This window comes from Mirounga angustirostris, unplaced genomic scaffold (genome assembly GCF_029215605.1).
Source record: "Mirounga angustirostris isolate CCGP_5_RB_7025 unplaced genomic scaffold, mMirAng1.0.hap1 SCAF_7, whole genome shotgun sequence".
Lineage (NCBI taxonomy): Eukaryota > Metazoa > Chordata > Mammalia > Carnivora > Phocidae > Mirounga > Mirounga angustirostris.
In genome coordinates, this window is record NW_026991715.1 from 69707403 (window position 1) to 69730047 (window position 22645).

The window sequence follows — 22645 nt, forward strand, 5'->3', positions numbered from 1 at the left end:
ATGAAACAAAAATATTCAAGTACTTTCTAAGCTCTTTAACATTTAGTGTCTCATTTAATCTTTAGAACAATTCTATAAAGTAGGTATTATTATTAAACCCATTTTACAGATGAGGAAGCTGACTGAATTCTAGAGAGGCTAAATAACTTACCTAAGATGACACAGCTAGTAAGGGATGGAGCTAGGATTCAAACGTCAGATCTCATGTTCTTAACCTTTACTAGTTCAAACTTACACTCAGAGCTACATAGGTTCATCCATCCATAGATACACACATGAAATACAGACATCCTAGTCTCTTTATTTAAACAAAATAGGAATAGTCAAAATATGAGTAATATTCAAAATATGGGTAATATTGTTATACTACTATCATTTTCAAAGTATTTTGAAGTCATGGAAAGTAAAAGTATAGTAATAATCAATTAAGGCTATTGAATTCCCACCATTCAGCATTTCTACTTCTATCATACTACCATCCTGGAAGAGTTAGTCACTGATTAATTTACTAATAATTAAGTAACAATTAATTATTAGTGAAGTACTAGAGTATAATCTCTATACTGGTTTTAAAATACATCCACAAGTTTCTTGATACTCCTCCCTCCAAAAGGTGGATGCTAATTCCCCTCCCCTTAAGTGGGCCTGGACTTAGTGACTCACTTTTAATGTGGTTGAAGTAATCATGTATGACTTTCATAAAAGTATTTGCAGGTTCCTCCTGTTCTTGATCTTGGATCACTTGCTCGGGGGAAGCCTGCTATCATGACCTAAGGGTAGTCAAACAGCCCTATGAAGCGATAAGGAAGGTTTGGCTGTGATAAGGAACTGAATCCTCTGCCAACAGCCAGTGAGGAACTGGGGCTTCCTGCCAATAGTCATGTGTGGATCCACCACCTAGGAAGTGGATCTTCCAGTCCCAGTGAAGCCTTCAGATGACTGCAGCTCTAACCAATGTCTTTTTTTGTTTTGTTTTGTTTTTTAAGATTTTATTTATTTATTTCACAGAGAGATAGCGAGAGCAGGAACACAAGCAGGGAGAGTGAGAGAGGGAGAAGCAGGCCTCCCGCCAAGCAGGGAGCCCAATGTGGAGCTGGATCCCAGGACCCTGGGATCATGACCTGAGCCGAAGGCAGACGCTTAATGACTGAGCCACCTAGGCTCCCTCTAACCAATGTCTTAACTGCAACCCAATGAGAGACTTCAGGACAAAACCACACAGCTAAGGCACTCTCAGGTTCCTGGGCCCAGAAAAACTATATAAAATAGTAAATATTCATTGTTTTAAGTCATCTAAGTTTTGGATAATTTGTTATACTAGCCAATAGTTAACTAACACACTCCCTATGTCAGTGATTATCAAAGTGTGGTCCCAAGACCAGCAGCATCAGCATTTCCTAGGTACTGGTTAGAAATGCAAATTCTCAGTCTCCACACTAGACTTATTGAATTAGGAACTCTGGGGTTGAGGGGCAGCAATTTCTGTTTTAACAAGCCCTCTAGATGATTCTAATGCATACTCACACTAAAGTTTGAGAACCATTATGCTAAATCTTTAGTAATTGGCCAACAGTTAACTTCAAACCTCCTTAATACTAGCCCCAATGCCTACCTCCCAAGAAATCTGTATTTATTCTTGGAATGTAGTATATTTTTTTATTAACATATAATGTATTGTTTCAGGGGTACAGGTCTGTGATTCATCAATCTTACACAATTCACAGAGCTCACCATAGCACATACCCTCCCCAATGTCCATCACCCAGTCACCCTATCCCTCCCATCCCCCTCCACTCCAGCAACCCTCAGTTTGTTTCCTGAGATTAAGAGTCTCTTATGGTTTGTCTCCCTCTCTGGTTTCGTCTTGTTTCATTTTTCCCTCCCTTCCCGTATGATCCTCTGTCTTGTTTCTCAAATTCCTCATATCAGTGAGATCATATGATACTTGTCTTTCTCTGATTGACTTACTTCGCTTAGCATAATACCCTTTAGTTCCATCCATGTCGTTGCAAATGGCAAGATTTCGGGATTTTTGATGACTGCATAATATTCCATTGTATATATATACCACCTCTTCTTTATCCATTCATCTGTTGATGGACATCTAGGCTCTTTCCATAGTTTGGCTATCGTGGACTTTGCTGCTATGAACAATGGGGTGCACCTACCCCTATGGATCATTACATTTGTATCTTTGGGGAAATACCCAGTAGGGCAATTGCTGGGTCATAGGGTAGCTCTATTTTCAACTTTTTGAGAACCCTCCATACTGTTTTCCAGAGTGGCTGCAACAGCTTGCATTCCCAACAGTGTAAGAGGGTTCCCCTTTCTCTGCATCCTCGCCAACATCTGTCGTTTCCTGACTTGTTCATTTTAGCCACTCTGACTGGTGTGAGGTGATATCTCATCGAGGTATTGAATTGGATTTCCTTGATGCCAAGTGAGCACTTTTTCTTTTTCTTTTTTTTTAAATTTTATTATGTTATGTTAGTCACCATACAATACATCATTATGTTTTGATGTAGTGATCCACGATCCATTGTTTTCATATAACACCCAGTGCTCCATGCAGTACGTGCCCTCCTTAATACCCATCACCGGGCTAACCAATTCCCCCTCCCCCCTCCCCTCTAAAACCCTGTTTGTTTCTCAGGTCCATAGTCTCTCATGGCTCATCTCTCCCTCCAATTCCCCCCCCCCACTTTTCCCTTCCTTCTCCTAATGTCCTCCATGCTATTCCTTATGTTCCACAAATAAGTGAAACCATATGATAATTGACTTTCTCTGCTTGACTTATTTCACTTAGCATAATCTCCTCCAGTTCCATCCATGTTGATGTAAAAGTTGGGTATTCATCCTTTCTGACGGCTGAGTAATATTCCATTGTATACATGGACCACATCTTCTTTATCCATTCATCTGTTAAAGGGCATCTCGGCTCTTTCCACAGTTTGGCTATTGCGGACATTGCTGCTATGAACATTGGGGTGCATATGGCCCTTCTTTTCACTACATCTGTGTCTTTGGGGTAAATACCCAGGAGTGCAATTGCTGGGTCATAGGGTAGCTCTGTTTTTAAATTTTTGAGGAACCTCCACACTGTTTTCCAAAGTGGCTGTCCCAACTTGCATTCCCAACAACAGTGTAAGAGGGTTCCCCTTTCTCCACAACCTCTCCAACATTTGTTGTTTCTTTCCCTGTCCATTTTTGCCATTCTAACTGGTGTAAGGTGGTATCTCAGTGTGGTTTTGATTTGGATTTCCCTGATGGCTAATGATGATGAACATTTTTTCATGTGTCTGTTAGCCATTTGTATGTCTTCTTCAGAGAAGTGTCTTTTCATATCTTCTGCCCACTTTTTGACTTGATTGTTTTTTGGGTGTTGAGTTTGAGAAGTTCTTTATAGATCTTGGATACCAGCCCTTTATCTGTAGTGTCATTTGCAAATATCTTCTCCCATTCTGTGGGTTGCCTCTTTGTTTTGTTGACTGTTTCCTTTTCTGTGCAGAAGCTTTTTATCTTGATGAAGTCTCAAAAGTTCATTTTTGCTTTTGTTTCACTAGCTTTTGGAGATGTATCTTGAAAGAAGTTGCTGTGGGCGATGTCAAAGAGGTTACTGCCTATGTTCTCCTCTAGGATTTTGATGGATTCCTGTCTCACATTGAGGTCATTCATCCACTTTGAGTTTATCTTTGTGAGTGGTGCTAGAGAATGGTCGAGTTTCATTCTTCTGCATGTGGCTGTCCAGTTTTCCCAGCACCATTTATTGAAGAGACTCTTTTTTCCATTGCATGTTTTTTCCTGCTTTGTCAAAGATTATTTGACCATAGAGTTGAGGGTCCATATATGGGTTCTCTATTCTGTTCCATTGGTCTGTATGTCTGTTTTTGTGCCAGTACCATGCTGTCTTGGTGATCACTGATTTGTAATATAGCTTGAAATCCGGCAACATGATGCCCCCAGCTTTGTTTCTCTTTTTCAACATTTCCTTGGCGATTCGGGGTCTTTTCTGATTCCATACAAATTTTAGGATTGTTTGTTCCAGCACTTTGAAAAATGTCATTGGAATTTTGACTGGGATGGCATTGAAGGTATAGATTGCTCTGGGTAGCATAGACATTTTAACAATGTTTATTCTTCTGATCCATAAGCATGGAATATTTTTCCATCTTTTTGTGTCTTCTTCAATTTCTTTCATGAGTGTTTTGTAGTTCCTAGAGTATAGATCCCTTACCTCTTTGGTTGGGTTTATTCCAAGGTATCTTATGGTTTTTGGTGCTATTGTAAATGGAATCGTTTCTCTAATTTCTCTTTCTACAGTTGCATTGATAGTGTATAAGAAAGCAACTGATTTCTGTGCATTGATTTTGTATCCTACCACATTACTGAATTGCTGTATGAGTTCTAGTAATGTTGAGCACTTTTTCATGTGTCTGTTGGCCATGTGGATGTCTTCTTTACAGAAATGTCTGTTCATGTCTTCTGCTCATTTCTCTATTGGATGATTTGTTCTCTGGGTGTTGAGTTTGGTGAGTTCTTTATAGATTTTGAATACTAGCCCTTTATCTGATATGTCATTTGCAAATATCTTCTCCCATTCTGTTGGTTGTCTTTTGGCTTTGTTGACTGTTTCGGTTGCTGTGCAAAATCTTTTTATCTTGATGAAGTCCCAATAGTTCATTTTTGCCCTTGTTTCCCTTGTCTTTGGCAATGTTTCGAGGAAGAAGTTGCTGCAGCTGAGGTCAAAGAGGTTGCTGCCTGTGTTCTCCTCAAGAATTTTGATGAATTCCTCTCTCACATTTAGGTCTTTCATCCATTTTGAGTCTATTTTTGTGTGTGGTGTAAGGAAATGGTCCAGTTTCATTCTTCTGCATGTAGCTGTCCAATTTACCCAACACCATTTGTTGAAGAGACTGTCTTTGTTCCACTGGACATTCTTTCCTGCTTTGTTGAAGATTAGTTGACCGTAAGTTGGGGGTCCATTTCTGGGCTCTCTATTCTGTTCCATTGATCTATGTGTCTGTTTTTGTGCCATTACCATACTGTCTTGATGATGACAGCTTTGTAATAGAGCTTGAAGTCTGGAATTGCGATGCCACCAGCTTTGCTTTTCTTTTTCAACATTCCTCTTGCTATTCGGGGTCTTTTTTGATTCCATATAAATTTTAGGATTATTTGTTCCATTTCTTTGAAAAAAGTGGATGTCATTTTGATAGGGATTGCATTAAATGTGTAGATTGCTCTAGGTAGCATAGACATTTTCACAATATTTGTTCTTCCAATCCATGCGCATGGAACGTTTTTCCATTTCTTTGTGTCTTCCTCAATTTCTTTCATGAGTATTCTATAGTTTTCTGAGTACAGATTCTTTGCCTCTTTGGTTAGATTTATTCCTAGGTATCTTATGGTTTTGGGTATGGTTGTAAATGGGATCGACTCCTTAAATTCTCTTTCTTCTGTCTCATTGTTGAATAGAAATGCCATGGATTTCTGTGCATTGATTTTATATCCTGCCACGTTACTGAATTCCTGTATGAGTTCTAGCAGTTTTGGGGTGGAGTCTTTTAGGTTTTCCACATAAAGTATCATATCATCTGCAAAGAGTGAGAATTTCACTTCTTCTTTGCTGCTACGATGTCTTTTATTTCTTTTTGTTGTCTGATTGCTGAGGCTAGGACTTCTAGTACTATGTTGAATAGCAGTGGTGATGGTGGACATCCCTGCCAGGGAAAGCTCTCAGTTTTTCCCCACTGAGAATGATATTTGCTGTGGGTTTTTCATAGATGGCTTTTATGATATTGAGGTATGTACCTTCTATCCCTATACTCTGAAGAGTTTTGATCAAGAAAGGATGTTCTACTTTCTCAAATGCTTTTTCTGCATCTATTGAGAGGATCATATGGTTCTTGTTCTTTCTTTTATTAATATATTGTATCACATTAATTGATTTGTGGATGTCAAATCAACTTTGCAGCCCAGGAATAAATCCCACTTTGTCATGGTGAATAATCCTTTTAATGTACTATTGGGTCCTATTGGCTAGTATTTTGGTGAGAATTTTTGCATCCCTGTTCATCAGGGATATTGGTCTGTAGTTTTCCTTTTTGATGGGGTCTTTGACTGATTTGGGGATCAAGGTAATGCTGGCCTCATAAAATGAGTTTGGAAGTTTTCCTTCCATTTCTATTTTTTGGAACAGTTTCAGAAGAATAGGTATTCTTCTTTAAATGTTTGGTAGAATTCCTCTAGGAAGCCATCTGGCCCTGGGCTCTTGTTTGTTGGGAGATTTTTGATTACTGCTTCAATTTCCTTACTGGTTATGGGTCTGTTCAGGTTTTCCATTTCTTTCTGGTTCAGTTTTGGTAGTTTATACGTCTCTAGGAATGCATCCATGTCTTCCAGATTGTCTAATTTGCAAATGGCATATAGATGCTCATAGTATGTTCTTATAATTGTTTGTATTGCTTTGGTGGTGGTTGTGATCTCTCCTCTTTCAGCATGATTTTATTTATTTGGGTTCTTTCTCTTTTCTTTTTGATAAGTCTGGCCAGGAGCTTATCAATCTTGTTAATTCTTTCAAAGAACCAGTTCCCAGTTTCGTTGATCTGTTCTACTGTTCTTTCGGTTTCTATTTCATTGATTTCTGCTCTGATCTTTATTATTTCTCTTTCTCCTGCTGGGTTTAGGCCTTATTTGCTGTTCTTTCTTCAGCTCCTTTAGGTGTAGGGTTAGGTTGTGTATATGAGACCTTTCTTGTCTCTTGAGAAAGGCTTATATTGCTATATACTTTCCTCTTAGGACCGCCTTTGCTGCATCTCAAAGATTTTGAACAGTTTTTTTTTTCATTTTCATTTGTTTCCATGAATTTTTTTAATTCTTTAATTTCCTGGTTGACCCATTCATTCTTTAGTAGGATGCTCTTTAGCCTCCATGTATTTGAGTTCTTTCCAACTTTCTTCTTGTGATTGAGTTCTAGTTTCAAAGCATTGTGGTCCTAAAATATGCAGGGAATGATCCCAATCTTTTGGTACTGGTTGAGACCTGATTTGTGACCCAGGATGTAATCTATTCTGGAGACTGTTCAATGTGCACTAGAGAAGAATGAGTATTCTGTTGCTTTGGGATGGAATGGTCTGAAAATATCTGTGAAGTCCATCTGGTCCAGTGTGTCATTTAAAGCCTTTATTTCCTTGTTGATCTTTTGCTTAGATGATCTGTCCATTTCAGTGAGGGTGGGTGTTAAAGTCCCCTAATATTATTGTATTTTTGTCGATGTGTTTCTTTGATTTTGTTATTAATTGGTTTATATAATTGGCTTTCCCATGTTAGGGGCATAGATATTTAAAATTGTTAGATCTTCTTGTTGGATAGATCCTTTAAGTAGGATATAGTGTCCTTCCTCATCTCTTATTATAGTCTTGGGTTTAAAATCTAATTTGTCTGATATAAGGATTGCCACCCCAGCTTTCTTTTGATGTCCATTAGCATGGTAAATGGTTTTCCACCCCCTCACTTTAAATCTGGAGGTGTCTTTGGGTCTAAAATGAGTCTCGTGCAGACAGCATATCGATGGGTCTTGTTGTTTTATCCAATCTGATACCCTGTGTCTTTTGATTGGGGCATTTAGCCCATTTACATTCAGGGTAACTATTGAAAGATATGAATTTAGTGCCATTGTAGTGCCTGTAAGGTGACTGTTACTGTATATTGTCTCTGTTCCTTTCTGGTCTAGGTTACTTTTAGGCTCTCTCTTTGCTTAGAGGACCCCTTTCAGTATTTCTTGTAGGGCTGGTTTGGTGTTTGCAAATTCTTTTATTTTTTGTTTGGCCTGGAAGCTTTTTATCTCTCCTTCTATTTTCAGCGAGAGCCTAGCTGGATATAGTATTCTTGGCTGCATATTTTTCTCATTTAGTGCCCTGAATATATCATGCCAGTCCTTTCTGGCCTGCCAGGTCTCTGTGGATAGGTCTGCTGTCAGTCTAATATTTCTACCATTGTAGGTTACAGACCTCTTCTCCCAAGCTGCTTTCAGGATTTTCTCTTTGTCTCTGAGACTTGTAAGTTTTACTATTAGATGTCAGGGTGTTGACCTATTTTTATTGATTTTGAGAGGGGTTCTCTGTCCCTCCTGGATTTTGATGCCTGTTTCCTTCCTCAAATTAGGAAAGTTCTCTGCTATAATTAGTTCCAATACCTTCTGCTCCCTCTCTCTTTCTTCTTCTGGGATCCCAATTATTCTAATATTGTTTCATCTTATGGTATCACTTATCTCTCAAATTCTCCCTTTGTGATCCAGTAGTTGTTTATCTCTCTTTTTCTCAGCTTCTTTATTCTGCATCATTTGGTCTATATCACTAATTCTCTCTTCTGCCTCATTTATCCTAGCAGTTAGAGCCTCCATTTTTTATTGCACCTCATTAATAGCCTTTTTGATTTTGACTTGGTTAGATTTTAGTTCTTTTATTTCTCCAGAAAGGGATTCTCTAGTATCTTCTATGCTTTTTTCAAGCCCAGCTTGTACCTTTATAATCGTCATTCTGAGCTCGTTCTAACATCTTACTAATGTCTATATTGATTAGGTCCCTGGCAGTTGGTACTGCCTCTTGTTCTTTTTTTTGAGGTGAGTTTTTCTGTCTTGTCATTTTGTCCAGAGAAGAACAGATGAATGAGAGAACAAAATGCTAAAAGGGTAATAATGACTCCAGAAAAATATACACTAAACAAATCAGAAGAGACCCGAAACTGGGGGGAAAAGAAAGAAAAAAAAAAAGAATATGATCAGGCTGGTGAATAGAACAGAGCCACACACTAGATTTTGGGTGTGTTTTGGTCAGTTAGAAGAAACTGCCTCCCAAAATTTTAAAGAAAGAAAAACTTATATATGTATGAGAAATAAGGGTAAATACAATGAAGGGATGGAATATGACTGTAAAGATGAAAATTAAAAAAGATTTTAAAAAAGGAATTAATAAGAAGTTGGTTGAAAGAGAAAGACATGTATCATATGATCTCACTGATATGAGGAATTCTTAATCTCAGGAAACAAACTGAGGGTTGCTGGAGTGGGGGGTGGGGTGGGAGGGATGGGGTGACTGGGTGATAGACACTGGGGAGAGTATGTGCTCTGGTAAGCACTGTGAATTGTGCAAGACTGTTGAATCTCAGATCTGTACCTCTGAAACAAATAATGCAATATATGTTAAGAAAAAAAAAAAGAAGAAGAAGAAGGTAGAGGGAGGGGAAGAATGAAGCGGGGGAAATCGGAGGGGTAGACGAACCATGAAAGACGATGGACTCTGAAAAACTAACAGGGTTCTAGAGGGGAGGGGGGTGGGAGGATGGGTTAGCCTGGTGGTGGGTATTGAGGAGGGCACATTCTGCATGGAGCACTGGGTGTTATGCACAAACAATGAATCATGGAACACTTCATCTAAAACTAATGATGTAATGTATGCGGATTAACATAAGAATAAAAAAAAAAAGAAGTTGGTTGAAAAAAGTAAGAATAAAATTAAAAAAAATAAAAAGGTGAGAATGTGATCAGGCAGGAGACTAGAACAAAGCTATACACTAGATTTAGGGAATATTTTGGTCTGTTAGAAGAAACTATCCCAAAATTTTAAAGAAAGAAAAACTTACATATATACAAAAAATAAGGTTAAATACAATGAAAGGATAGAATATGACTGTAAAAATGAAAATTAAAAATATATTTTTAAAGGTTTTATTTATTTATTTGAGAAAGAGAGAATGAGAGAGCACATGAGAAGGGGGAGGGTCAGACGGAGAAGCAGACTCCCTGCCGAGCAGGAAGCCGGATGCGGGACTCGATCCAGGGACTCCAGGATCATGACCTCAGCCGAAGGCAGTCGCTCAACCATCTGAGCCACCCAGGCGCCCCAGAAAATTAAAAATATTTTTTAAAAGGAATTGATAAGGTAAGATGTTGGTTGAAAAAGGAAAGAAGAAAAATTCAAAAAAAAGAAAAAAAAAGAAATAGAAAAAGAAAAAAATAAAGAAAATTTTAAAAATTAACTTTGAAAGACTAAAGAATCATGGGGAAAAAAGCCATGAATTCTATGTGCTGTATTCCCCTAGCACTGGAGGTTTGCCGTTCTCATTGATCGGTAAACTTGGTCTTGGGGGCTGCTCTTGCGTGATCTTCTGGGAGAGGGGCCTGTTGCCGTGGTTCTCAAATGTCTTTACGGGAGGCAGAATTGCCCCACCCTTGCGGGGTGGCGGTGCAGGCTAAGTAATCTGCTCGGGTTTGCTCTCAGGAGCTGTTGTTCCCTGCAAGCTTTCCATACAGCTTTGGAGGACAAGAGTGAAAATGGTGGCCTCCCAATCTCCGCCCGAAGGAGCCGAGAGCTCAGGCCCCACTCCGCAGTGCACCTCCAGAGAAAAGCAGTCAATCACTCCAGCCTCCCCGGTCTCCAGCCGCACTCTGTGCTCACCCGCCTGTGACTGAGCATTTCTATCTCTGGCACCCGACTGGGTGTGGAGTCTCCAAATCCAGCAGATCCCTGCGGTGCGCTCCCGCACCGCTCCTCCTGGGGGAGGAAGGGGAGTCTCCCCAGATCTGCCGCTTGTTGGGTCCCTGCTGGAGGAGCAGTGGCCCGACTGTGCTGTGGATCAAGGTTTATGGCATCCCCGAGCTGAGAGCCCACTCCTCAGCTCCGTCTCTGCAGCTAGCTTCCCCACTCCGATACCTGGAAGCTCTGCTGCACTCAGGCAACCCTGGTCTTTCTGTGACCCCGAGGATCCTGAGACCCCACTGTCTCAGGGAGGGTTCCACTCCCCGCTTAGCCACTGCAGCGATGTCCCTCAGCAGAGCCGACTTCTAAAATTTCCGATTTTGTGTTCCGGGGCTCTATCACTTGCCAGAAGCAGCCTACGGAGGCCCCCTCCCCCACTGTCTAACCTCCTGAATATCGCCTCGGATTCACTTCTCCGCAAGTCCTACCGTCCAGAAAGTGGTTGCTTTTCTGTTCATAGGATTGCTGCTATTCTTTTCTTTGACCTCCTGTTGAATTTGTAGGTGTTCAGAATGGTTTGACCTATCTAGCTGAATTCCTGGGACCAGACAAAATTTAGGTCTCCTACTCCTCCACCATCTCGCTCCTCCAACACTCACTGAGGAAGCACTGACGCCTGAAGGTCTAGGAGATCTGAGGAACTCAAGCGTACCAGGAACTGAAGTTTTCTATAGTATAATATTTTAGCATGAGATTGTAGTAGACAAGCCTCTTTCTCATGACAAAATGTCAATTCTGAAAGGGCGGGACTGCCTATCTCTACATTGTGCCCAGCACATAGTAAATGTTCAATAAATATTAGTTGGATAAATGTATGAATGACTAAATATATAACTTGCTTGGTAAAGAGTAAAGTGAAGTCTTATCTTTTTAACTTTTCCATTTATCATCCCTTGAACTCTTTCAAAGTGACTTCAGCTAAGAACATCTGTTTGTAACGGTATCCATGGAGACGAGATGCTTGCAGTATATAAAAGTTTAGATTAAATTGACTAAGCCTAGGGACGCCTGGGTGGCTCAGTCATTAAGTGTCTGCTTTCAGCTCAGGTCATGATCCCAGGGTCCTGATATGTGATATGGTCCTTATTAGGGGCTGTTTGAATACCAAAAGAGGATTTGAGGAACCTGGGAAATGCCAACATTTGCTTGACATTTGTTCTTATCATTCTTTTCTAAAACATGTATTATTAGAATATAGTAACTCCAATTGACTATAGGAGTATATAAAAACTAACAGGTAGTGAGTGATATGAAGCCCTCAAAGTAAGACAACTTGCTGAGTTCATAACACTAATTCTGCAGCATTTTTATTTAGCTAAATGAAAAAAAAAAGTCATAATCAATCTTGGGTTACAAAGTTAATCAACTTTCACTCCTATAGGACTTATCAGAGCTTCTGATATACTAATATGAAATGTGAATTTTGAAGAGGTGAATGTAGTGAGCAGTTCTCCTACATACAGCAAAGAACCTTTTGGAGGAGCAGTTTGTAAAACTAATACTTTAGAAAACACTGCCCTAATGTAAATCTTTAACAATTTCTTTACTTCCTTGAGTTTGGAATTTGAAATATATTGTTCGATTTATAAAATATCTCTTCTAGTGATATTTAAATCATTCAAATCACTATTTCATATACTTTCTATAAACTTTACTCAAAATCCATTCTCATCTTCATATGTTATTATATATTCATTGATATCAAGATTGAATACTAAGTCATTTTTTTAAAGTACAGCTTGGTTGTTAAAATGACATGCCCTAAATCACATGTTTTCTCTTTATATTATTAATTTAACTAAAAACCATATAGAAATATTTTAACAGCTAACAGCTCAAAGGAACAATTTTATAAAATGGTTGTGATCATTAAATACTTTGAGGGTATACTACTAATTTAATTGTACTAATAATACACTAGGGCAATGATTTCCAACTGTACTGTGTTTCAACTTTTATCTGCAGCCTACACATTGTAGGTTGTCAGCCTCCTTCTCTGAGAGCAAATATTCTACCCCATCCAGAGATGAGTCATGGAACCAATGTGTAACTCAGTAACCCACTGCCATAGGCCACAATTAATTGGGCCAGATTTGGATACTACACTAAAGTTTGTCCAATCAGAGTCTCTTTCCAGGAAGTTGTATTTAGGATTAAACCATTCTAATTTGTCTCTGCTGGTGGTAAAAACTGACTTGATATAAATTTGGGAACTTTGGGGTGACTGGATGAAAAAAAAAAATCTATCTGCAGAGAAAACCAATAAAACATACACACCAAGGAAAGTGTGTATGATCTTAGGTGCTTCATAATTACCTATTTTATAAAAGCATGCTACTTGTTTATAACAGAGACTTTGCAGAGTTAACAAAGAAAAGTCCCTTCAGTTTGTCACAACTTACTTCAAATATAACAGTATGGTTACAAAGTAGTAGGCAAACTGTGAGTCACAGAATCATACTTAGAAACTTCTAGTTTAACATAAATAAAAATAAGTAAACAAAAATACTAAGCATTCTCCATTCTCCAAGGTCAAGGTTTCAAAGATCCTTTACCCACATCTAAAGCAATGGTCCTATTTTTGTAGATGGCTTTTGTGGCTGAGCCACAAAAGAACTCACACACTGCTCTCTGACCCTCTATGGGCAGATTTGATTATACGTAATGGGCCTTTTGTAAGGAAAAACTCACTTCTGTGTGTTTCTCCTTTACTCTCACACTGCTACCACACTTACAATACTTCTGACACCAGATGTGTGGAGTTTCTTTTTTTTTTTTTCCCTCACACTAAGCAGTTTTCTGTGACACCAGCTGGGTGTCCCACAATTCAATTCAATTCTGACACTAACTAGAATTAGTGCAGACCCCGCAGGTTAAGGGGTCAGTCCTCAATACTGCCCCCAATTTTAGATGCCAATTGTAAGTAGTAGGTTTCCAGGTTGCCCACAACTTCTAACTTAGCTACAAAGTAGAGGTTCCCGTGACGCCCCTCCTCAGATTCAATCATTTGCTAGAATAGCTCACAGAACTCACAGAAACATATAGGTCTACCAGTTTATAATATAATAAAGGATGTGATAAAAGGATACAGATGAACCGTCAGATAAAGAGATACATAGGATAAGATCTGGGAAGGTCCCAAGCACAGGAGATTCAGTCTCCATAAAGACATACCACCTTCCAGCATAAGTGTGTTTGCCAATCCAGAATCTCCATGAACCCTGTCCTATGGGGGCTTTTATAGAGGCTTCATTACATAGGTATGATGGAATATTAACTGTTTCCAGCCTCTCTCCTATCTCTAGAGAATGAAGGGTGATGCTGAAAGTCTCAAACTTCGAATCATGACTTGGTCTTTTTGGTGACCAGCCCCACCCAGGAGCCCACCTAGAGTCAACTCATTAGAACAAGACATTCCTATCACCCAGGAAATTCCAAGGAATTTAGGAGCTCTGTGTTGGACATTCCTATTACTCTGGAGATTACAAAGGTCTTAAGAGCTCTGTGTCAGAAATTGGGGTCAAAGATAAATATTAGGACAAAAAGATTCTCCTAGCACCCCTATTTACAAGTTGTTTCAAGAGCTCTATGTCAGGAATGGGGGTGGGGGGTGGAGATCAATATATATTTTTTTTATTATTTTAGAGCCATGCCGGAACAACTCCCACCATCTTATGAACTGCTTGTGACTGATATGACCCACAGAGAAAGCTAAAGTTAAAACCTAGAGACATTCTTTGCCCCAGAAGGGGTGGATATTAAAAGTATAAATAAATGACTTGATGTCTGAGATTTCAACTCTTCCTGACTCATTAGTGTATGATAACCATTTGGGTTAAAAAAAAAAATCAAATGATTTATTTGAAAGACAAACTATTCAGTGAGTGATCTGTGGATGGAAATCTGTGTTGTTATCTAAATATCATAATTTTTCTTTACCTTTTTTATTAGTTCAATGGGGCTGGACTGTGATGTGATAATAAACAACTTCTAAAATGTAGTAACTTAACACAACCCTTTAATTATTTCCACACTAAATATCAAAGGAGAAACACAGGAGATTTCAATCCTATCACTAAGTCACTAAGAAACCCAGGCTGTAGAAGCTCCATCTTAACACAGAGCCTCATGATCATCACAGCAAGGGAACCCCATAGAGTACAGACAGGCTCTTACCATTCCCACCTCTGTTTGACACATAGCACTTCTGCTCAGATTTCATTAGCCAAAACATGTGACAGTCCACCTAACTTCACAGGGGGTGAGATTTCAATCCTTCCATTGCCTGGAAGTAGAATGGAATACTTGGAAATACATGATGACATATTTTGCATTTGAGCACCTGACAATTCACATTTCTTAGTAAGAAGTAGGAAAAACACCCAGGCTCCTTCTACAGTTTCTTCTCACTTAAAGCTCAATTCCAGCCCAAATATTTCTACTCATACCCAGCACCTCAAACCTTTCTGAGCTAGCTTCTTATGATACAGAAGAATCTACTACAGGATTCTGGCACAAGCAGTAGCAATCTTTCAAAAATCAGGGGAAGACAATGTGTATAAGCAAGGAAAATCATGAGGGTTTGCTCTTTACAAATATCTTCTACCCCAAAAGTTCATCAGTTTTGCATCTTTACACTAAAAGGGCCTTTAAAAACATTTATAATTAAAAAAGCAATGTATGCTCAGAAATTTCAAAAAGGGCAGAAAAAAAATCAAGACAATTAAAGTATTCCTTTTTACTAGATAGAAATATCCATTTCTTATTATAGAGAATTTCAAAACATATGCAAAAGTATCTAAACATTTAATAATGATGCAATGGGAATTCATATACATCCATCTTTGTGCAAATCTGTAAGTATTTATGAGACTGGATTAATACAGATATATTAACAACCAAAAAGTATAGAAATTTTTTAAAGTCCTTAATGCATATTGCTCACTTGTAAAGTCCATGAGGTCAGGAACTTTAACTTATTTGCCTCTGGGTCAGCAGACCAGAAAAGTGACTGGCACATAGTAGACATTCACTAAGAATGTGCCAAATGAATGAATGAATATATTGCCAAGGGGCTTTCCAAATAAACCGTACTTTCAAATATAACTATTCCCACAGAAAGTTAAGTCTATCACTTGTCACCATCTTGGTCTGATTAATTATTTAGCTAATTTATTTCTTCCTAATACTTAGTAATGGGTATATTTAATGAGAGTCATTTCCAGGTAAGCAGTACATGGGAGAAGGATACAAATTTACTTTTCCCTCCAATTCCCCCCCAAATTACCTTAGGATTCAACAATTTTTTGATAATCTTGCAGCAAGAAAAAAATATATACTCAATAGGTGTAAAGTATTTATATTTTTCTAAAGCCTGGGTAGGGAACAGGTGCTTATAGGTGAATATAAGTAATATAATTCTGTGTGTGCCTGCTAATGGCTACAATAACATCAATTACATTTTGTCTCAGATTAGAAATTGTTCATATTCCTCAAATTATTCCACATCCAAAATGCATATATTGTTTCCCACAAAATACTATGATCCCAGAACAGTCTTTGACAAATTCTTTAGCCTGCCTGCCTCACTTTTCTCTAATAATACAAACGAAGTATACATGTAGCAGTTTGATATTGAGCTTCTATATCTCAGTTCCTAAATTAAGGCCTTTCACAGACCTTTTAATAATATAGTCCCATGCTTCTAGAATTATAGGCAGAGTTAAAATCATTCCTCCTTTGCCTTTCAACAATTTCAGTTCTCTCCTCTGTGTGCATGTAAATTCTATTAATGCTAATGGAGGGGATGCACGTGCATACGGTGTGGAATATATCTCTAAATCACACTTTAATCTTTAGCTACATAACTCTGGCACTTGTTCAAATGATACATGTGCCTCAAATACACTTTCTATGTCTGTTATTTCTTTTCTGAATATAAAATTTACTCATGTATTTTGAGTAGCTATTACAACATTTTGGCCAACAAATTTTCTTATTATTGTTATACATGTGTTGAGTTTTAACTAGGTGCTAGATGGGACCATAAACATTCCTGATTTATTATAATGCAATTAGAATGTAAATTCAATTCCTGACCAGGTTATATTTGTTCTTAAAAATGAAAATTTTCTGTTGTTTTCCACCTGGTTAAACATATGTAGTAAAAAGAAAACATAATGCAAACAAAATAAATATAAGTAACCTGGTTGCTTATTTCTGTACTGAATCATGGCTATCTTTTCATATTAAAAAACATTTTAATGCATGCATTTTTTTAAAAAAGCCCAAATCATATTTGGTTTACTTACACTAAAAATATTTGATTAACCATATTAACTTCTTAAAGTGGCCAGTTAAATAATTTTACATCATTGTTATGTAATCCTAATTAATGTTCATGTAAATGTAGCATTAGCCCTTTCTCAAGAGGATCCTATACATCTCCATCCTCACATTTTTTTTTTCATTTTCCACTTTCCCACAATGTTTCCCCAAAAGGTAAAAAAAGGAAGACAATCCTGAAAAATATAAAATATAGCAAAGCTTAAATTCATAACTTTGAGGTGAAGAAAAATGATAATTATTCACCATAACTGATCTCTTATTCTGGAGCCATTTTCCTTTGGACAAGAGCAACTTGCCATTTAAATGTAATTCTGTCTATCTGCATCTTGAGCTGTGAATATTCAGTCCAGGAAAAGTTCAAAGTCCCTGTCAGGATTGTTTTTCACCTTCCTTCAGTCCCCTTCCTTCCCCTTTCACCTTCCTGAGAAGAGTAAAAGCAGAGTGCAGCTTTCATTTTCTCAGGCTGCAGCTTAAGGGAACTCCCCTGTAGTGCTGCAGGTTTTGTCAATTCTTTTGGATGTAGTCTGGAAAGACCTTGGCTTCAACCAAAGTCTCTAGGCATAAAATCCACCTTTTTTTTTTTTTTTTAAGATTTTATTTATTTGACAGAGAGAGACAGTGAGAGGGAACACAAGCAGGGGGAGTGGGAGGGGAAGAAGCAGGCTTCCCACCGAGCAGGGAGCCTGATGCAGGGCTTGATCCCAGGATCCTGGGATCATGACCTGAGCTGACGCTTAACAACTGCACCATCCAGGTGCCCCTAAAATCCACCTTCTGCAAAAACTTCAGATTATATGGAATTTGTACACAATATCAGAGCCTTCACCTAGCCTCATTTTTCAGCCATCTAATCTCTTACACAGTGACCCATTGGCTGTGGCTTCATCCCAGTTTCAGGATTCCCTAAAAAACTTAGAATTTCCTAGGCTGTCTTGAGAAGCCAGGACTAAGTGTCCCTTCACCAGGACTCTGGGTGTTTCTATCACCCTTAATTTCTGCCCACGATACCCTTCCCTAAATTTAAACCTCAAGGTAGGGAGCCAGAACATTCATCTCTGATCTACCACCTTCCTCTCTCTCCCCTTCCCAGTGAAAGAATTTTCTACTTCCCCTTCCTATCACACCAGAACTATTGCTAAAACAATATATATCTTCTTCCTATTTCATAACATTTGCCCTTCTCCTCTCTTATTCCTTGCTAAAATAATCCTGACTTTATTCAAGTATGGGTCAGAGGTGTGTTTCAGGGGAGCCTGAGACTCTCTCCATCTTCAGAGTATTATTTGGATTAAGGGAACACTGGTAATTCCATTACTCTGGCTACTTAGTTTAGGAATGACATGCTATGCAATTATGGTCATTGAGATGTAGAGAACTGTGCTGGGGGCTTCTGGCAAAAGGTTCCTTTCTTAAAGAGGGATATGAATATGGATGTCTTCTCCTATGCAGCCTTTGGATAATGTTTCTGAGGGCATGAGGTCTGGAACTGTTGCTGTCAGTTATCTTATACCTACGAAGAGAGTAGCCAGAATGCTACAAGTTGCAGCCCAGAATAAGGATAAGAAACCCTGGTCCTTAATAATGTCATTGAGCCATTGAACTAGACTATTATTATCCCCATAAAATATTATATTATCCCCATAACAAATATATAACATCTCTTATCAAGAGCTGTGAGAATTTCACAATCTCTCTGAAGGGGCTCAGCTACAAAAGAGTTATTGGTGAAGTCAGGTTCCTACCCAGGAGCAATGAGTCCTAATTAGCTACTTGGACAGTACTGAGGCTAGACTAAATTTAGCGGGCATTAATAAAGAGTGCCCAAAGTGCCATTAATCCCCATTTGATGGCATCTTTGATAGAACCCCAGATGTCCACAGTGCTTGAAAGAGAACTCCAGAGAGTTCTTAATCACTCAGATGAAAAAAGGCAAGAGGTAACTGATTTTTTCAGACACTGCCCTCCATTTTTTTGTTTGTACTTTTATCAAAGTTATAAATATACATAGTTTAAGGAGCTGATGAGTTCTACAAAGTTTTCATTTAAAAAAACAACAAAGCAATCTCTCTTCCCCACTGTCATATCCTGCTTCCCAGAGGCAAACACTCTCAGTTCTTTAAATTGAATCTTATGGTATTCAACCCAATCTTTCAATAATAGGACAATGTATTTGTTTGCTAAGACTGCTATAACAAAGTATCATAGCCTGGGTGGCTTAAGTAATAAATTTATTTTCTCACAGTTCTAGAGGCTAGAAGACCCAAAATCAAAGTGTCAGCAGGTTTGGTTTCTCCTAAAGCATTTCTCCTTGGCTTGCAGATGTCTACCTTCTCTGTGTGCCATCTGTGAGAAGGAAATACTGTGTCCATGCATTGTCTTTTTTCTGTGTCCATGCATCCCTGTGTCTCTCTCTGTATGTCTTAATCCCTTCTCATAAAGACACCAGTCAGATTACATTGGGGCCCACCCTAAGAATCTCATTTTAACATAATAATCTCTTTCAAGGCATGTGGGGGAAATCTTCACATACAGTCACGCTGTAAGGTACTGGGAGGTTAGGGCTTCAACATATGAATTTGTGGGGGACACAGTTCAGTCCATAACAGATAACATAAATTGAAAATATTTATATAGTAGTTACTATATAACAGTATGGTGATGTTCTAAGCTCACATTTATATTATCCTCACAATAACCTTGTGTGGTATGTATTATTATTATTATCTCCTTCTTACATATAAGCACTGATGCACAGAGAAGTAGTTTGCCCAAGATCATACTACTGGAAAGTAACAGAGCTACAATTCAAACCTAGGTAGTCTGGACTCAGTTTATGTTCTTAACACTCAAGTATGCTCCATGCTTACATTACTAGTTCTATCTATAGAAGATGAACATTTATTTCTCTTTCTAACTCCAGCAAATATGCATGCATGAGCATAGACACACATGTATACAACACACACTTCCCTCATCCTCCCAATATTATTTCATAAATTTTGGTTAGATCAATATTCAATGTCTACCTTTTATGATGTGTTTTTTTGGAGTCAAGTGATAAAGAACATTATTACTACTTTTTCTTTGCATCAATTTTCATTTCACTGGAGTTAATAATGGTCTTGCTTTTACTTTTGCTTATTTAACTCCAAATTCTCTGAAAATTGTTAAATCTCTTCTCAATTTTTTATTCACTTAGGTATTTTAGTAATTTCATCTTCTTGAATAATTTCTGCCAGAACCCTTCTGACCTGCTCCAGTCTGAACTGGTCACTCTCTAAGCCTAAGAGCTCAGCTAGCATCTTAGTATTGCTCTTAACCCACATCATAAGAGATTCTGCTTTGCTTCTGTGTTGATGGCTCTTTCATGGACATCACATCTTTAAGTTTCCTATTATACTTCCTCCTTTTAGGCAAGTATATCTTCCAGGAGTTTCCAGAAAAGACAAGTGGAGAGGTAAATATTTTGAGAACTTGTAGGTCTGCAAATGTTTTTATTCTACCTCATACTTCATTAATAGTTTAGCTAGGTATAAAGTATTAGCTAGGAAGTAATTTTTCTTCACCATTTTGATCCTATTGATCTATATATAGTCTTCAAGCTTCCAGCGTGCTGTTAAGAAGTCATTCTGATTCGTAATACTTTTTATGTGTCCTATCTATTCTCTCTGGAAGCTTATAGAATCTTCTTTTTGCCCCTCAGTATTCTGAAGTTTCCCTATGAGGTGCCCTAATATACATAATTGGGCCAAGCACTCAACCTGGAAGCGAATTCTTAATTTCTGAGAAATATTACTCGATTATTTTACTGATGACTGCTTTCCCTATATCCTCCCCATGACACCCAGTTCTCTGTTCTGAAACTTCTTTTATTCAGATGCCAGATAATTAGAATGACCTTGAAAACATCTTTTTTTCTTTGTCTTTTTCTTCTTTCAGAGATTTTTTCAATTTAATCTTCCAACTTATGTATTCAGTTTTTTTCATGTCTGCCATCATATATTTTCTTTAATTCCCAGAAGCTCTTTTATGTTCTTTCAAGGTTTCTTCTGTGGTGTCTTGCATTTTTTATCTCATGGATGTAGTATCTTCTCTTATCTACCCTAAGTTATTAATCTTTTTCTTCTCACTTTTTTTCTACTTATTTGATCTGGATTCTGCTGTGGGCAGGGTTTCCTGAGACTGAGATTTAGGGGCAGATGGTTAATTGGGGAGTGCCTTCAAGAGCAATACCTTTAAGCAACTAAGAAACTGAATTGTGATGCACTTGCAACAGCCAATCCCATAGGGAGCTCTGGAGATGGGATGGCCCTTTAGAAGTGCTCCTAAATGAGGCAAAGGAAACATATCTTTGTGCCCACAGCTCAAACCCCTTATCTCAACCAGACTGGATGTAGTCTGCTCTGGGGAAGAGATGTAAGCCTGTGGTAAAGTGACACTATAAAGCCACTCAGCTCTGAGCCCTCAAGTCAATATTAACAGCAGCTGGAGGAAAGAATGCCTCAGTTCTTGAATGGCAGAGCTGAGCAATGCAACACAGCATCCACTATAGTCTTTATCTTTCATTGTTAAAACTCTCCTCAGTTCCTTAGTAATCTTGGTTTTTCATATTTAAAAGTGGAGGTACTAAAAAGTTGTTAAAAAGCTCTTAGTTCATGCTAGCACTTGTCAACTGTGAGATTTAGTGTAGGGTGTTTTGGGTGGTCATTTCACTGGGTTCCCCAGATATCTTTTCTCTTGACTGGTCAGATTTCATAATGAAGCATCTTCAGCCTAGACTGGATTGTTAATCTGGGCACCAAGTGGGAAAAGAGAGACAAGGGAGAGGGTCTTGGTATTCAGCATGCAAATGCTCAATTAATCACTGTTATCAGCAAGTTACTGCCCCCTCCCCCGCTTCCCAGTACATCTCAATAGAGAGAGTTTTGTGGGGTGTTTTGTTTAGTTTTTTGTTGTGTTGTTCCCCCCATTCCAGAGGCTAAACCTGAATACTGGGGAAGAGAATTTGCCTGGCTGTGCAATTGGGGATTTAACTGCTTCTTAAAGAGACTGTCAACCAATCCTCCTATTTTTAGCCCCACCTTCAATCTCATTTCCAGAGATACCTGGTAAAGCCAATTCCTGAACATTTTGGAGAATCTGCAGTGTGAAAGCTTTTCAGCTTTTCCCACTGTCAGCAAAGAATTTGGCTTTGTAGGTCTGCTGAGTCAGTACCATTCATTCACCTGCTTTACAGCTTCCCCAAATTTGCTATTTCTTCCTCTTCCATTCTCTGTCCTTGCAAGTGTTATGCCTTTTTAAAAAAAAAAAAAAAAAAGCTTTATTGTCATTTTAGGGAGCAAAAGTGTGTCTATTTAATCTCTGGCTTATATATTCTCTGTCTCACATATATTTTAAAAATAGGTAAAATATTCTCATGGTTCAAAAGAAAATGTGTCTCTTCTACCTGTTCCTCAGCTATCCAGTTGCCTCTTTTGCCTTCAATCTCAAGCAGGTAATCACTTTTTTTTTTTTAAGATTTTATTTATTTATTTGACAGAGACAGAGATAGCGAGAGCAGGAACACAAGCAGCGGGAGTGGGAGAGGGAGAGCAGGCTTCCCGCCGAGGAGGGAACCCGATGTGGGACTCAATCCCAGGACCCTGGGATCATGACCTGAGCTGAAGGCAGACGCTGAACAACTGAGCCACCCAGGCGCCCGGTAATCACTTTTATCAATCCTTTGTATATCCTTCAAGAGTTTATGTATGTACATGGAAAAA

The 22645-nt window shown here is 38.4% G+C and overlaps 1 protein-coding gene across 2 annotated transcripts in view; it reads right to left on the minus strand.

Moving 5' to 3' along the window:
- Positions 1-22645, minus strand: part of CETN3 (centrin 3) — a 60495-nt gene that overhangs the window by 10330 nt on the left and 27520 nt on the right. The window contains exons 5-6 of one of the 2 annotated variants that reach the window (XR_006794628.3): positions 19124-19226; positions 14712-14820 (exon numbers count right to left, since the gene is read on the minus strand). The exons of the other annotated variant lie outside the window; for it this stretch is intronic. The gene's annotated coding sequence lies outside the window, so the exon portion shown is untranslated. The remainder of the gene's footprint in view (positions 1-14711; positions 14821-19123; positions 19227-22645) is intronic. 2 annotated transcript variants of the gene reach the window in all.